This window comes from Coccinella septempunctata, chromosome 1 (genome assembly GCF_907165205.1).
Source record: "Coccinella septempunctata chromosome 1, icCocSept1.1, whole genome shotgun sequence".
Lineage (NCBI taxonomy): Eukaryota > Metazoa > Arthropoda > Insecta > Coleoptera > Coccinellidae > Coccinella > Coccinella septempunctata.
In genome coordinates this window covers 31,205,432-31,222,984 of record NC_058189.1, presented here as the reverse complement: position 1 = coordinate 31,222,984, position 17,553 = coordinate 31,205,432, and positions in this window count along the sequence as shown.

Here is a 17,553-nt window from a genome sequence, read left to right as displayed (position 1 = left end):
GACGAGTTTACAGTTTTTAATTTTTTTTACAGGTTCTAAAAGACACTGAGTCATAAAACTATACATATTATGAAGCACTGAGTAGATTGTTACCAGTTTCAACTTCGGCAAGCTCGTAGTTTAGGCGGTAAATTGCTATCGATTTTTTCAATGTGTCTCTCCCTTAAATTCAAAAATTTCTGTGAAAATGTTGAAATTTGAGTTATTATGCTATTGTCATAGAAGTATACGAAACTAGCAGGTCGGGAGATCCAAGATTTCGGGCCGATTCACCTTAAAAAAACATAATAAAATGAATTTCGTGAATACCTACCGAGGCTGAAAACCACTATTCTCCGCTATAAAAAATTAGTATTATTCCAATAATATACCGACTTAATGAATGCTACGTTGCTATTACTATAAGGCCCGGTAGTTCAGTTCAGGATGAGGCAGAGATTTAAGATGATCCTAGATAATCTGACAGAACTGAACTGAAATGTCAAAATCAATCTAGGATAAACTTTAATCCCGAACTGAACAACAGCTATACATGTAGAGTTTCGGATTTTGCGAGAATCTACTACTTTTTCTTCAAAACAACAACTGCGCTGAAGAAAATGTGATTGACTGTTAGCGACGCGAAATATCAACCATCTAAATTCTGTAGTCCATACAAATTTTTTTGAACTCTCATCACAACTGCTAAACATGTAGAGTTTCGGATTTTGCGAGAATCTACTACTTTTTCTTCAAAACAACAACTGCGCTGAAGAAAATGTGATTGACTGTTAGCGACGCGGAATATCAACCATCTAAATTCTGTAATCCATACAAATTTTTTTGAACTCTCATCATACTGTATAGCAGTCGGATACTGAAATCCGTCATTTATCAAAATGAGTTGTCAGTTCAGAGACTGACCAACATTTTCGAAAGCTATTGATCTATTAATTAAATCGTTCTATAATTGGTCCTAAATTGACAGTCGTATTGTGAAAAACGATCTGCAGCGGATTATCTAAACACGAAATAAATTCTGAAATGTTTCGGATCATAAGGTTAATTGAATAAGTATCTTGTTCGTATCATTTGTTGAACTTCATTATTCTAAATATTCTTCAATGAATGAAAATATAATATCAACACACATAATTTTTTGATTTATTCGTCATCAAATCATTAAATAAATCGTTTCTCGAAAAGTTTCGAGTCTTGGGGCAAATATAATATTGAATTATTTACATCATTATTTGTCGAACTTCAAAGTTCTGAATGAATTAAAATCTAAACTTGACAATATAAGAGACAGTTTTCGCAAGAGTTTCAATGAAATCTGAAAATTTTCATCATTCTGGAGCATTCTGGACATCAATAATTCTCGAATCATCCATGGCATAAATTCAATTTTATCCAATATAACACGCAAAACGAAATGTTACTCGAACTCATCTTGAGCAATTCTCTCCTGAAAAGCTCGAATCAGGTAGAAAAGTTTGAACCCTTCGTATCAGCATTAACACGTGTTTTGCAGTAAACAGATGCCGATTTCATTTTCAACGGGCAATGTAACCAGGGTCGGGGGGATGAACCAGAGTCTCTGGATGATCGTTTCTCACAACAAGAAGAATTTGAATTTTCATATGAAGGTGAGGGCATTTGTTTCAAAATTTTCAGAGTACAAGGAGTATACAGGGTGTTTCACGAGTAAACAGACAAATGAAAACCGTGAATAGAGGGCATTGCGCTGAGTTCAAAATCACCCCATATACAGGGTGTCCCAAAACTAGTGAATCAAACGTCACACCACGATAGAGTAAACCAAATATTATCGAATGACACCAACATTAGTTCAGCGAAAACGTACCGTTTCCAAAATAATCAGAATTTTATTAAAATACCTAAAGTTTCCGATTTTCGAACTATTTTTCTTAATAACAGGGCCAGTTTGTGAAGAAGGATATCGATTTTAAATTATATTGAACTAAGATTATTGTTTTATCTCTCCTAATTGAAATTATTTTAAGTAGTTAAGCGATAACCATAACCTAAGTCTCGACCTAAGTTGATGTTAATTGAAACAATTGTTTTTTCTACATGATTTTTAATACTCAGATTAAACAGGGGTGATAATATGGGAGAAAAACGCTATCCTTTATCACAAATTAGCCTTGTAATTGAAAAAATAGTTCGAAAATCGGCAACTTTAGGTTAGGTTTCCTCAGAAACCGTACATTTTCGCTCAACTAATGTTGGTGTCATTCGATAGTATTTGATCTACTCTATCGTGGTGTGACGTTTGTTTCGATAGTTTTGAGGCACCCTATATATAGGTTTCTTCAGTGTTTTTTTGAAATTTCTCGAACTTCCGTTCGGCTATAACTCCTGAAATTCTCTATCAAGTCGACCGAAAATTTATATTTAGCCTTGAGTTGTTAATTTCATTGAAACAGAGCATTTAAATTCGACAAAAATCAGGACCGGGCTCAGTGAGGCTTCACTTAACTTCAAACTCATAAAAACACCGTGTATGTAGTTTTTTAATAATAATTTGAACTTTTTTGTTATCTGCATTTTTATTGTCTCAAAATGAATTGATTTTTGGGTTGCCCTACCTGTTGATCATGTTCTAGAAAAAATTGTTTTGGTCAGACGCCTCTAAGGAATAGAGGACTTCATGAAAAATAGAAATTCTTAATTGATTTTTTTCAAAGGAATGAAATGAATATGTTCAACAATTATACCCTATTCGGTCTTCAAAATAGTCATTCACAATGATGAAATGTTTCAAAATTGATAATGCACAAATATGGATGGAAGAACTACGCTAACTTGAAACTAAATATTAAAACTTGATCTTCAGAATTAATCTATTTTTCTATGGACAACTAGTTGTGTGAATGAAAACAAAGAAAGAAATCGCGGGGTGTCAGATCTGGAGATCTAGCAGTCCAATGTTGGGGTCCTACCCTTCAAATGAAATGACCTGAAATACTGATAAATACTTTTGCTGGTGCATGAATATCATCAATGTTTCAATAACAAATTGTAATAAGACCAGACCAATCCATAGATTTCCATAGATCCAATAATGAATATAACGGAATAAGTGAAGAATTCGAAAGTGCATTTATCATACTTATTCGAAGTGCCAATCATTACCTTCACTAAAAGACCAAATGAGGTGAAAATCAATTCGAAAAATTACTTCAGGTCCACGTTAGCCATAAAAAGCGATTCATTCGGAAGATATCAAGTTATAATTATTATTTTCATGATAGCGTAAATTTTTATTGCTATTTTTGTTCATTATCAATAATAAAGCTTATTATCACTGTGAATGATTTATCTGAATAACCAGATATGCTAAAATATCGAAAACGAAAAAATTTAGTTGAACATTTCCAATTCCATTTTTAGATTTCCACATCTGATTGGCGATCATATTCATACCATTAATTATTGTGAATTAAAAGTCAATATGCAGCGCTGTTTTTTCTAGAGGCATTTCACCACCAAATAATTATTCATTAAAAATTATCCACTGATAAAGCATAGCAAAATTTCGTTGATTTTGAGAAAATCTATGCAGATACCTGAAAAATTCAAAATTATGACGAAAAAAACTACAGAGTGTTTTGCATGAGTTTAAGTTTGAATATGGCCTCAATGAGTCCGGTCCTGTGTTCGCCAACTTTTAATGTTCTGTTTTATTGAAACTTACAAGCTTAAGCGGATAATGAGTTTTTAGCCGAATACAACTGAATTATTTGGAGTTATAGCTGAACGAAAATTCGGGAAATTTGAATAAACCCCTCTGTATATCGGAAACGGAATGCACAAGACACACATATGAGGTGTTTTTGAACTCAGCTCAATGCCCTCTATTCACGGTTTTCGTTTGTCCGTTTACTTGTGAAACAACCTGTGAACTGAAAAATCGCAAAAGACACCTCGAGCAATTAAGAAATGCCATTCAATCGAGGAGTTTCTTTTGATCCGCTATGATGGAAAATGTCAATATCCAGATATAATTATTATTTGGGGTGATTCATCGAAAATCCCCAATATCTAGAAAATCAAGGCACTTTTACAAAACGTAAAATATATCTATCTGAACCGCCATAGAGTCCTCTAACCGCAGGTTCTATATTATCCATCCATTACGCCATACCCTGTATAATTATTATTATTATATCAATGTATTGAAAATAAACAGACACGAATACGAGCCAGTTGTTTTGTTTGAAGTTGAAGCTCCTCTTGCTTCAAACTTCTTTTAATTATTTTGACTACTATTCACGCAAGATGATTTTTGTTGAAGAATTTAACATTCTTGTAATTATCCGTTCATTTCTTCAAGAGATACCCATTCCCTACCACCTTTGATTATTCAACTCAATGCTAACACTGCATCGAATGCATTTCATCTTCGGGTTGATTTTTTTGAATTCTACAACTGATGTAACGTCTTCAACCTCCAGCCAAAGAAGATAAACAACTACTGATCTACTACAGCTACTGATCACTTGTATTTTCCATATAAATAACTAGATTTGGTATGTCTTCAATCAGTTTGTATAAACGTCAATTATGTTCGTTACATATTTTCGACTCAATATTTTCCGAAGTGATTTGACATTGTGATGAAATACGTAATTACTGAGAGACTCACGTAGAACGGACTATGTAGCACTGATTCAAAACTCAAGAATGTTTCGACAAGCGTCTTAACCCAACATTTTCGTACCATACAGAGTGAAAGGCATCCAATTTCCATGGCCAATCCAGTGCTAAAATGAAAGTGAATGAAGTAAAGAAGCTGAAAGTAAAACGTATATCTTTATTGATTCATTCAGGAGAAACATTTATATGGAGTTCCTAATGTCGTGAATATAATGCCCAAAAATTAGACTACTATTTCATACCAGAACAAATCCGGTAAAATTGTCTTTTGAATTGATCCTATATGTCACGAAAAATTTCATTTTCATGCATCATTCATTTTGGGACCTATATGGTATTAAACTCCCCTATCGGACGAAGTATCGTAGACATAAGCATATTTATTCAAAACTGTCCAAATTCATTTACACCGAGATCACGAACCTTATCAATCAATTATCAGCGTATGAAGTTTATTAATATTATCTAGTATCGTTCTCGAACTATTTACAGGTTTCAATATTTGTGAATGAATCGGAAGAGCAGTTGTATTCTATATATGAGTAGAATTCGAGCTGTCTTACTTTCTGTCCTCCTAAAATCTGACAACGTTGCGGGAGGTGAGAGCGCACTACTAATAAGAAATATATGCGGAGGTAGTAAGGTCTGATTCGTTTGAAGAAAAATTTTTCGATAAAAATCTTTTCCCCTCTTTAGGTACCCCTGCTATTTACCTTCCCCTCTACATATATAAACAAAAATTATTCCAATTATATAACTCCTTCACCCGGAGGTCAGGTCGCCCAATGAACTTAACGGAGGTAACAACGCACTACGGGTTCATATATATATATATATATATATATATATATATATATATATGAACCTGTAGTGCGTTGTTACCTCCGTTAAGTTCATTGGGCGACCTGACCTCCGGGTGAAGGAGTTATATAATTGGAATAATTTTTGCTTATATATGTAGAGGGGAAGGTAAATAACAGGGGTACCTAAAGAGGGGAAAAGATTTGTATCGAAAAATTTTTCTTCAAACGAATCAGACCTTACTACCTCCGCATATATTTCTTATTATTAGTGCGCTCTCACCTCCCGCAACGTTGCCAGATTTTAGGAGGACAGAAAGTAAGGCAGCTTGAATTCTACTCATATATAGAATACAGCTGCTCTTCCGATTCATTCACACTTATTGAAAACTGTAAATAGTTCGAGAACGATACTGATATTAATGAACTTCATACGCTAATATTTGATTGATAAGGTTCCTGATCTCGGTGTAAATGAATTTGGTCAGAAATTATTATCTTTTCTTCATGAATATTAACAGTTTTGAATAAATTTGCTTGTGTCTACGATACTTCGTCCGATAGGGGAGTTTAATACCCCCAAACAACACACATACATCTTCAAAACATTTTATAGACCATAGCTCATAGACTTTTAGATGATCTATAAAACATCAGAAAGTATCGAATCTCTAACCTAGATTCGACGGAAAAATGTCCGCGAGATTTACGTTGAAAAGTATCACTTCTTTAGACGTCTATTCGACGAAATTCTAATTATCCCTATAACAAGTACGATTTCTGATATTCTCGAGATTATCCTGATTTGGTATTTTGTTTGATATATAATAGACGTTTGAGGATGTACTTTATTAAAATCATTCGATATCGTTTATATATAATTAGATTTTTGACATTTTTCTTCGATCAACAATCTGATAATATATAGATGATCTGAAAAACATGGCCATCAGGACATCTTAATCATGTAACACCAAAGATCTTCTTTAGACTTTGATGCATTGTCTTTATCGTTGAAGAAATCGGATGTCTATTAGAGGAAAGATTATTTATTGAAAAAGATGGTGTTAGTATTCTTCTATTTTAGATGATCAAAGATGAACGTTTGTTAGATATTTCTAGAATGACCTTGTATTGTATATACAGTTTTTGTCCTCTAATTGTTGTCAACTTTGGAATTATATTAGGATAATTTAAAAAACGTAATATTAATGACCTCTTAAGTAGACATATTTATTTCACAAGATATGTTTCGAAGAAGGGTCTATGTGAAAGAAAATGGACGTTCCGTAGATTCAAGATCCACATCTTCGAATCATATCCATAAAATCTGACCACTTGAAAATCTACAGATTAGTGATGGGCGAGTTCATATTTATACGGAATGGTTGACAGTTCGTATGGAAGTTGGAAGAGAAAAAACAGGTTCTGATGAATAAATATATTTATAATAAAAAAAAACAAAAAGAAATATAATTCAAAAACATAACACAAATTCATGAAATTGGAAAAAACATAATATAAATAGATGAGATTATTGTCTATTTGTTTTTATTCCTTTCATATTCGTACCGTTGATTGGCTAGTCGTAACCAGTCTTGAATGGCCCGTTTTATGACAGCATCATTTAAGTCTGCTGGCGTTTCACTTTCGAAGAGAACATATACAGCCTCTGGAAGCAACATAAATTACAAATGGCTGAATGTTTTTTGATTGAATATCAATTACAAGTTGAGAAAATATGCAAAAAAATATTCTTTTGAAGAAAAGAAAGCGATGAACCAGAACCTGGAGATACAAATTATAAATCGATAGGATTCAATTTCCGTACTCTTTAGATACCCTGAGTATTTTTTAGAAATAAAAAACGCTGCTCTAATGAACTCCTATGGATTAATTGATAAAGAATTTTCAATTCGAACATCGAAATACGAAAAAACATTCGAATTATTAAATGATCTAAAAAACATCTAAACATTTCCTCGAAGATTTCAAACTCCGTATATTCAATTATTCGTCAAATTTCAGATTGAATCCTGTTTTGTGAGTAACTACTTATAATAATAAGGGTTACATTATTCAGCAAGTGTTGAGTGAAATGATTCAAAATTCACTTCTGAATCGATGTCTGAAGATGTCTATCAATAGACTTTTTCAGATAACCCTCTTCACCAAGTAAATTCTACATAGACATAGAAAACGCTGCGGTAATGAACTCCTATGGATTAATTGATACAAAATTTTCAATTCGAACATCGAAATACGAAAAAACATCCGAATTCTTAAATGATCTAAAAAACATCTAAACATTTCTTCGAAGATTTCATACTCCGTATATTCAATTATTCGTCAAATTTCAGATTGAATCCTGTTTTGTTAGTACTTATAATAAGGGTTACATTATTCAGCAAGAGTTTCCTGAGTGAAGTGATTCAAAATTCACTTCTGAATCGATGTCTAGAAGATGTCTATCAATAGACTTTTTCAGATAACCGTCTTCACCAAGTAAATTTTACATAGAAATAGAAAACGCTGCTGTATAATGAACTCCTATGGATTAATTGATACAAAATTTTCAATTCGAACATCGAAATACGAAAAAATATTCGAATTCCTAAATGATCTAAAAAACATCTAAACATTTCCTCGAAGATTTCAAGCTCTGTATATTCGATTATTCGTCAAATTTCCGATTGATATTCCTCAGAGGACCGCATTTTAGATATAATATATACCATTAATAGTACCTATCTAACAAAATAGTATTGACTTGTCAATGGTTATCTAAAGAATATCATTTAATAGACTTTATTAGACGATTGATCTATGAAAGATATTTCTATTTTAAATCTACCTATATTTCAATTTATTGTAGCCAAAAATTCAGGTAAGTATTTGAAAACGATAACTGGATATCATTTTCAACAGAGAGCACAAATCCAAACTAATATTATACCATATCGAAGTAAATAGTATTTTCCTATGTTCAAGCAATTGGATTAATGTGTGAAGGGATTACCTGCTGTAACTACCCTAAGTAGAAATTGCACTCACCTTGTTCAATTATTACAGCACAAATCACTAATCAAAAAACGAACACAATCACTAGCCGACTTGACCTTCTTACAAAGAAGGGTTGTATACTAACGGAAATGTTGAATGTTCAAGTTCAAATGGCTATGCACTATGAACTTTAACTCTATTGGCCCATGGCCGGTTCGCGGCTTCTTGCGAATTGCGATAAGAGTTCACCACCAAGCGATCCAACCCGATCGTAGTTCGTGTCTAGTCCTTCTCATCGCAAATCTCTCGATCCTCCAACCAAACACCTATTTTCTGCAAACTCGGAAAAATATCCTTTTTCCTCAAGACTCTCAAAAGTATCTTGGGTTAATCGATAATTTCGTTCGAAATTCATATTTAACATATTGAATTTAGGAGTCAATCATTCTTCACCATTATTGTTTCTGAATTTATATTAAAAAATTGTCCAATCAGTTTTATCATATGAAAATTTTCACGAATTTCAATATCCTGATACTAAGTCTCCTAAAAAAACATCCCCATCACTAAGAATACGAATACTTACATGTGCTTTTTAACATTGATACTTAGATGATAAAACACAATATGAATTTGAAAAATACACTAGGAAGGTGTTGATTAGTCCAAAATTTTTTGACTATCGTAGAAATATGGTTTATGAATAAATTAATTTCGGAAGTCACTTCAATAGATGACATTGACTTCTTATTATTATTTGGAACACTTGGAATCGTGAAGTTTAAAGACGATCTAGCAATGACAAATCTAGAAGAAATTTATTTGTTCACTGTTTTTCGACCATTTTACTTAGATGTTTTATATATGTAACCTAGGCGTCTAAACAAAGTCAGATATTGATGTGTCATATCGATATAGTATATGATATCTATTTCCCGTCTGAAAATTAATTTCATCATGATTATAAAATTAAGATATCCAATAAACGTTTTTTCGATATATGATCTTCTTTGAAGATATTAATCGACAAATTTGGTACAATTTGAATTCTAATGTTCCTAGACGATACAAAATGATATATCTGAAAGAGATTCATCTGGTCACTGGTTTTCGACCATTTCAGTTAGATGTTCTCCAAATGTAATCTAGATGTCTTAATAAAGTCAGATATTGATGTCTAATATTGGTATGGTATATCATATCTATTAGTTGTCTGCTCAGTGATTCTTTCGCGATTAATACAATTAGATATAAGATAAACGTTTTTCAGATGTATATTTGGAAACTAATCTATTTTCAGATATTTTACGGACATAAGAATTTTGCCAGGCATAAGACTAGACATCTAAAAGATATTTCAAAAACATCATTCATAGAAAACGTCTTATTTAGATAATCTAATTTTGATCATAATTCAGAGCAAGATCATTTTAGATCCCTTTTGACATAAATGAGATGTCATTTAGACGGAAGTGTGTTGTTTGGGCCATATGGGTCCCAAAATGAATGATATATGACAATGAAATTTTTCGTGACATATAAGATTAATTCCAAAGACAATTTTACCGAATTTGTTCTGGTATGAAATAGTAATCTAATTTTTGGGCATTATATTCACGACATGAGGAACTCCATTGGGATGTTTTTCCCGAATGAATCAACAAAGATATACGTTTAACTTTCAGCTTCTATACTTCATTTACTTTTATTATAGCACTGGATTGGCCATGGAAATTGGATACCTTTCACTCTGTATGGTACGAAAATGTTGGGTTGAGACGCCTGTCAAAACATTTTTGAGTTTTGAATCAGTGCTACTTAGTCCGTTCTACGTGAGACTCTCAGTAATTACGTATTTAATGACAATGCCAAATCACTTCGGAAAATATTAAGTCGAAAATATGTAACGAACATAACTGACGTTTATACAAACTGATTGAAGACATACCAAATCTATTTATTTACATGGAAAATACAAGTGATCAGTAGTTTGAGCAGAGTTACTGCTGTTTAAGAATAAATGCATTTGATGCAGTGTTAGCGTTGAGTTGAATACTCAAAGGTGGTAGGGAATGGGTATCTCTTGAAGAAATGAACGGATAATCACAAGAATGTTGAATTCTTCAACGAAAATCATCTTGCGTGAATGGTAGTCTGGGTAGTCAAAATAATTAAAAGAAGTTTGAAGCAATAGGAGCTTCACCTTCAAAAAAAAACAACTGGCTTGTATTGATGTCTGTTTATTTTCAATACATTGATATAATAATAATAATTATACAGGCTGTGGCGTAATGAATGGATAATATGGAGCCTCCGGCTAGAGGACTCTATGACGGTTTAGATAAATATATTTTACGTTTTGTAAAAGTGCCTTGGTTTTCGAGATATTGTAGATTTTCGATTAATCACCCCAAATAATAATAATAACTGGATATTGACACTTTTCATCATAGCGGATCAAAAGAAACTCCTTGATTTAATGGCATTTTTCAATTGCTCCAGGAGTCTTTTGCGATTTTTCAGTACACAGGGTGTTTCACAAGTAAACGGACAAACGAAAACCGTGAATAGAGGGCATTGAGCTGAGTTCAAAAACACCTCATATGTGTGTCTTAGCTATTCCGTCTCCGATATACAGAGGAGTTTATTCAAATTTCCCGAATTTTCGTTCGGCTATAACTCCAAATATTTTAGTTGGATTCGGCTAAAAATTCATTATCCGCTTCAACTTGTAAGTTTCAATAAAAGAGAACATTAAAAGTTGACGAACACAGGACCGGACTCATTGAGGCTATATTCAAATTTAAACTCATGCAAAACACTCTGTTTGTAGTTTTTTTCGTCATAAATTTGAATTTTTCAGGTCTCTGCATTGATTTTCTCAAAATCAATTAAACTTTGGTATCAGTGGATTATTTTTAATGAATAATTGTTTGGTGGTGAAATGCCTCTGGAAAAAACAGCGCTGCATATTGACTTTTACTTCACATTAATTAATGGGATGAATATGATCGCCAATCAAATGTCGAAATCTAAAAATGGAATTGGAAATGTTCAACTGAAGTTTTTCGTTCTCAATATATGTCTTGCATCTGTTTTTGATATTTATAGCATATCTGGGTATTCAGATAAGACATTTACAGTGATAATAAGCTTTGATATTGATAATGAACAAAAAAGGAAATAAAAAACTGCGCTATCATGAAAATAATAATTATAACTTAATATCTTCTGAATGAATCGCTTTTTATGGACATCGTGGAACTGAAGTAATTTTCCGAACTGATTTTCACCTCATTTGGTGTTTTAGTGAAGGTAATGATTGGCACTTCGAATAAGTATGATGAATGCACTTTCGAACTCTTCACTGATTCCGTTATAGTCATTATTGGATCTATGGAAATCTATGGATTGGTCTGGTCTTATTACAATTTGTTATTGAAACATTGATGATATTCATGCACCAGCAAAAGTATTTATCAGTATTTCAGGTCATTTCATTAGAAGGGTAGGACCCCAACATTGGAATGCTAGATATCCAGATCTGACACCCCGCGATTTCTTTCTTTGTTTTTATTCACACAACGAGTTGTCCATAGAAAAATAGATTCATTCTGAAGATCAAGTTTTAATTTTTAGTTTCAAGATAGCGTAGTTTCTCCATCCATATCTGGGCATTATAAATTTTGAAACATTTCATCATCGTGAATGACTATTTTGAAGACCGAATAAGGTATAATTGTTGAACACATTCAACAGAATATTCTTTGAAAAAAAAATTCAATTAAGAATTTCTAAATACATTTTCATGAAGTGCTCTATTCCTTAGAGGCGTCTGACCAAAACAATTATTTCTAGAATTCATTTTTCATTCATTCATTGCTGTATCCCGTTACCGGGAATAAATCTACAAAAAGAAGAAAAAAAAAAGAAAAAAAAAATAAATAAATTTGAACAGACTTGTAACTTCTCAGTGCTAGTTGCGACTGTGTGCCCTCCTGTGACTAAAGAGACCCAACCATGACCTGCAGATCCTTCCACACTCAGGGCATGGATAGTCTCCAACCAGATCTGGCCGCCGCTGTATCCTTCTCGATTCTCCATTATAACTGTGGACCAAAGACCTCCACTGTGACCTGTCTAACGCTAGTTGTTCCCAGTTATGATTAGCATTAACTGATTTTAGGGATTGATGTAGTGTATCCTTAAACCGCTTATACTGGCCTCCTGGTTTCCGGGCTCCCTCAGTGATTTCGCCGTATAGAGCTATTTTGGGGAGTCTTGTGTCCTGCATCCTCAGAATGTGGCCGCTCCATCTGAGTCGGGCCCTCGTTACTTGAGTCTCAATTGTTGTACAACTCGCGCGCTGCAAGACTTCTGCATTCGAAACTTTGTGGAACCATCTGATGTGCATTATCTGTCTTAGATGACGTTGCTGCGTCTGTTCAAGCTGTTTAATATGTCGCCTGTAGGGAGTCCAGCTTTCGCTTCCGTAAAGAAGCGTTGGGAGGACCACTGCTCTGTAAACAGCTGTCTTGGTCTTCAGATTGAGGTCGTGATTTTGGAACACTCTGTCTTTCAGCTTCCAGAATGCCCGTGATGCCGAATTGATACGGTTGTGTATTTCCGTGTCAAGGTTAGCCCTAGTATTTATGAAGCTTCCCAAGTATTTGAACTGCTCGACCTGTTCTAGAGTTTCATTGTCCAGGCTGATATCTGTTTGAAGGCTTTCTGGCGGACTTACCAGGATTTTGGTCTTGTCAATATTGAGTCTAAGGCCTAAAGCTTCGTATACATGTTTATAGGTGTCCATCATTATCTGTAGATCCTCTGAACTGCTAGCGATGAGTGAACAGTCGTCTGCATATTGAAGTTCCGTGATAAACTTGGTACGGGTTTTTGCTCTGAGGCGCTTCAGGTTAAACAGGCCTCCATCAAATCTGAATCTTATCCCAACACCTCTTACGGGCATGCTCATGTCAGCAATTATCGATACAGCTATGGCGAAAATATTGAACAGTAAAGGCGCTAATACGCAGCCTTGTTTTATTCCAGAGTTGGTTGAGAAATGGTCGGTTGTAGAGCCATTATGCTGTATTCTAGCGGTGTTGTTGGTATGAAGGCTTTTACACACTGCTAGGAATTTTTCGGGTACTCCAAGACGTGCCATGATTTTCCATAGCGCTCTCCGATTCACCGAGTCGAATGCCTTGCTTAAATCGATGAAGGCTGTATAAATCCTTGATTGTTGTTCACGGGCCTTTTCTTGTAGCTGTCGCAGTGTAAAAATTAGGTCCACCGTACCTCGATTTGGTCGAAAGCCGCACTGGGATTCAGGTAAAAGCTTCTCTAAGAGTGGAACCAGACGATTAGCCATAATCTTCGAGAGAATTTTACCGGCCACATTAAGCAACGATATGCCCCTGTAATTGTTGCAATTCGACGTATCGCCTTTGTTCTTATAGAGGTTGATAACTAAAGCGTCTCTGAAGTCTTGTGGCACATCTCCCTGTTCCCAGATCTTGCGGAATAGTATTAGGAGACTATTGACAATGTCCTCATCCAAGGCTTTGAATATCTCCGCCGGAATGCCGTCTAGACCAGGTGACTTATCATTTTTCATATTTTTAATCGCGCTTATGATTTCCGACATTGAGATTTCGTCATCAAGCGATGTCATCGGACTATACGCGGGGAGCAGGTCTAAAATGGATAAATCCGAGTCGTTATTTTGATTCAAGACCTGTGAGTAATGCTCCTTCCATCTTTCGAGAATTTTTCTATCATCAGTTAGAATAGCTCCATGAGCATCTCTTATAGGAAAGCTAGTTTTTCTGCTTGGACCGTAAACAGTTTTAACAGCTTCGAAAAAACGCCTGTAGTCATGGTTATCGGCGTAAGCTTGTATTTCCCTAGCTTTTTCTTTCCACCAGCTGTCCTTGATTTTTCTTATTTCTTGACGGACCTCGCGTTTTATGTTTATGAAACCTATTTGGGCTGCAACATCGCCAGGCTTGTTAATTGCGGTTTTCATCGCTTTGTGTTTTGCGTCCAAAAGGGGTGCGATATAAGTTTCGCTGTCGGCAAACCAGTCTGGGGATTTTCGGGAGCTTTCTGTGCCCAGTATTTCTTTCGCTGTATTTGTAAGGGATGACTTGAAACGGAGCCAATGAGTCTCAATGTCGTCGTTATAATCCGGTGGTGTTAGGCTATCTTTGACGGCAGCTGTGAATCTGTCCTTTGTAGAAGGGTTTTGTAGTTTGGATATTTGAAGGCGCTCTCTTAGATACTTCGGCTTGCGTTGGTATTTTGGGCGCATTGAGATTTTCATTCTCGAGATTACCAGCCTATGATCAGTCCAGCACTCCAGATCTGCTCTGGGTTTAGTGACCAACACCTCTTTCAGATCTTTCCTTCTCACGATCACATAGTCGAGGGTATGCCAATGCCCTGAGCGCGGGTGGCGCCAGGTCCCCCTTGAATTGGGTCTCGTAATAAAATAGGTGTTCGTTATACACAGATTGTGTTCTGCACAAAGAGCCAGCAGACGTTCTCCATTCGAATTGATGCTGTCTGTGCCGTGTTTCCCTATTATTCCCGGCCATAGTTCTGAGTCTTGACCTTTGCCCACTCTAGCGTTGAAGTCTCCAAGGAGAATAATTCGTTCCCGTTTTGGGATTTTACTTAATGTAGCAACGAGTGTTTCGTAAAAAGTGTCCTTTAAGTTGTCAGAGGAGTTCAAAGTGGGTGCGTATACTGCAATGATGTTCACAAACGTGTTATTCGCTGCAGGAAAACGTAGGGTCATTAAACGTTCTGAGATACCAACTGGATTTTCGGTAAGTTTGGCGGCCAGGTCGTTTCTAATGGCAAAGCCTACGCCATGTTGTCTGATTTCGCCTTCCGGCAAGCCTTTCCAGAAAAAAGTATACGCTTGTTCTACCAAGCTACCTTCGTCCGAAAAGCGTGTTTCGCTTAAAGCAACTATTGCAATGGATGTTCGTTGCAGTTCCTTATCGATTAGGGCAGTACGCCTCTCTGGTCGGTCGGCCTTGGGGTTGTCTAGCAAGGTTCTGACGTTCCATGCTGCAAAAGCTATGTGCTTTTCATTGGTGTTTGTTCGATGATTCACTCGCTCAGGCACCCTCCCCCGGAGATCCGAATGGGAGGGTATTTTACCTCCGGATACGAATTTTGTCCTGTTCGACTGATCCATCTTTTTGTAGGAGCTGCGTTAGAAGGTGTTCAAAAGCTGCACTGGTAACGCTGTCAGTGCAACTTTGGTTGCGGCTACGACTAGATTATCTTGTGGCACAGGCATCCTGAGACGACAAGGTCTGAGACGTAACTTGAGCAACGCAGAGAGCCATTTCCTGCTCAAGCCAATGTTTAGGCTACGTAATTGTGGGAAACAGAGTTATACCGCTCATGTTCGGTCGCCAGAGCCTCGTTCGTAAGAACAGGGTGCACCGCGAGTAGGTGAGGTTGGCATTTGAGAGGAGAGGCTATAAAACGCATCCTTTCCCCTTACACCCTTACAGAATATGATCAACAGGTGGGACAACCCAAAAATCAATTCATTTTGGGACAATAATAATACAGATAACAAAAAAGTTAAAATTATGATTAAAAAACTACATACACGGTATTTTTATGAGTTTGAAGTGAAGTAAAGCCTCACTGAGCCCGGTCCTGATTTTTTTGATTTTTTTCGAATTTTAATGCTCTGTTCCAATGAAATTAACAACTCAAGGCTAAATATAAATTTTCAGTCGACTTGATCAAGAATTTCAGGAGTTATAGCCAAACGGAAATTCGAGAAATTTAAAGAAACCCCGAAGAAACTTGTATATAGGGTGCCCCAAAACTATTGAATCAAACGTCACACCACGATAGAGCAGATCAAATACTATCGAATGACACCAACATTAGTTGAGCGAAAATGTACGGTTTCTGAGAAAACCCAACCTAAAGTTGCCGATTTTCGAACTATTTTTTCAATCACAAGGCCAATTTGTGATTGAGGATAGCGTTTTTCTCCCATATTATCACCCGTGTTTATTCTGAGTATCAAAAATCATGTAGTAAAAACAATTGTTTCAATTTACCTTTACTCAGGTTATGGTTATCGATTAACTACTTAAAATAATTTGAATTAGGGGAGATATACCAATAATCTTAGTTCAATATAATTTAATATCGATTTCCGTTTTCACAAACTGGCCCTGTTATTGATAAAAATAGTTCGAAAATCGCAACTTCAGGTATTTTAATAAAATTCTGATTATTCTGGAAACGGTACATTTTCGTCGAACTAATGTTGGTGTCATTCGATAATATTTGGTTTACTCTATCGTGGTGTGACGTTTGATCCACTAGTTTTGGGACATCCTGTATATGGGGTGATTTTGAACTCAGCTCAATGCCCTCTATTCACGGTTTTCATTTGTCTGTTTACTTGTGAAACACCCTGTACCTCCTTGTACCGTCATATGAAAATTCAAATTCTTCTTGTTGTGAGAAACGTTCAGCCCAACATCTGTTTACTGCAAAACACGTGTTAACGCTGATATGAAGGGTTCAAACTTTTCTACCTGATTCGGGCTTTTTAGGAACGAATTGCTCAAGATGCCGAGTTCCAGTAATATTTCGTTTTGCGTGTTATATTGGATAAAATTGAATTTATTCCATGGAAGATTCGAAAATAATTGATGTCCAGAATGCTCCAGAATGATGAAAATTTTCAGATTCCATTGAAACTCTTGCGAAAATTATTTCGTATATTGTCAAGTTTAGATTTTAATTCATTCAGAACTTTGAGTTCGGCAAATAATGATGTGAATAATTCAATATTCTATTTGCCTCAAGAATCGAAACTTTTCGGGAAACGATTCATTTAATGATTAGATGACGAATAAATCAAAAAATTATGTGTGTTGATATTATATTTTTATTCATTGAAGAATATTTCGAATAATGAAGTTCAACAAAAGATACGAACAAGATACTTATTCAATTAGCCTCATGATCCGAAACATTTCAGAATTTATTTCGTATTTAGATGATCCGCTGCATATCGTTGTTC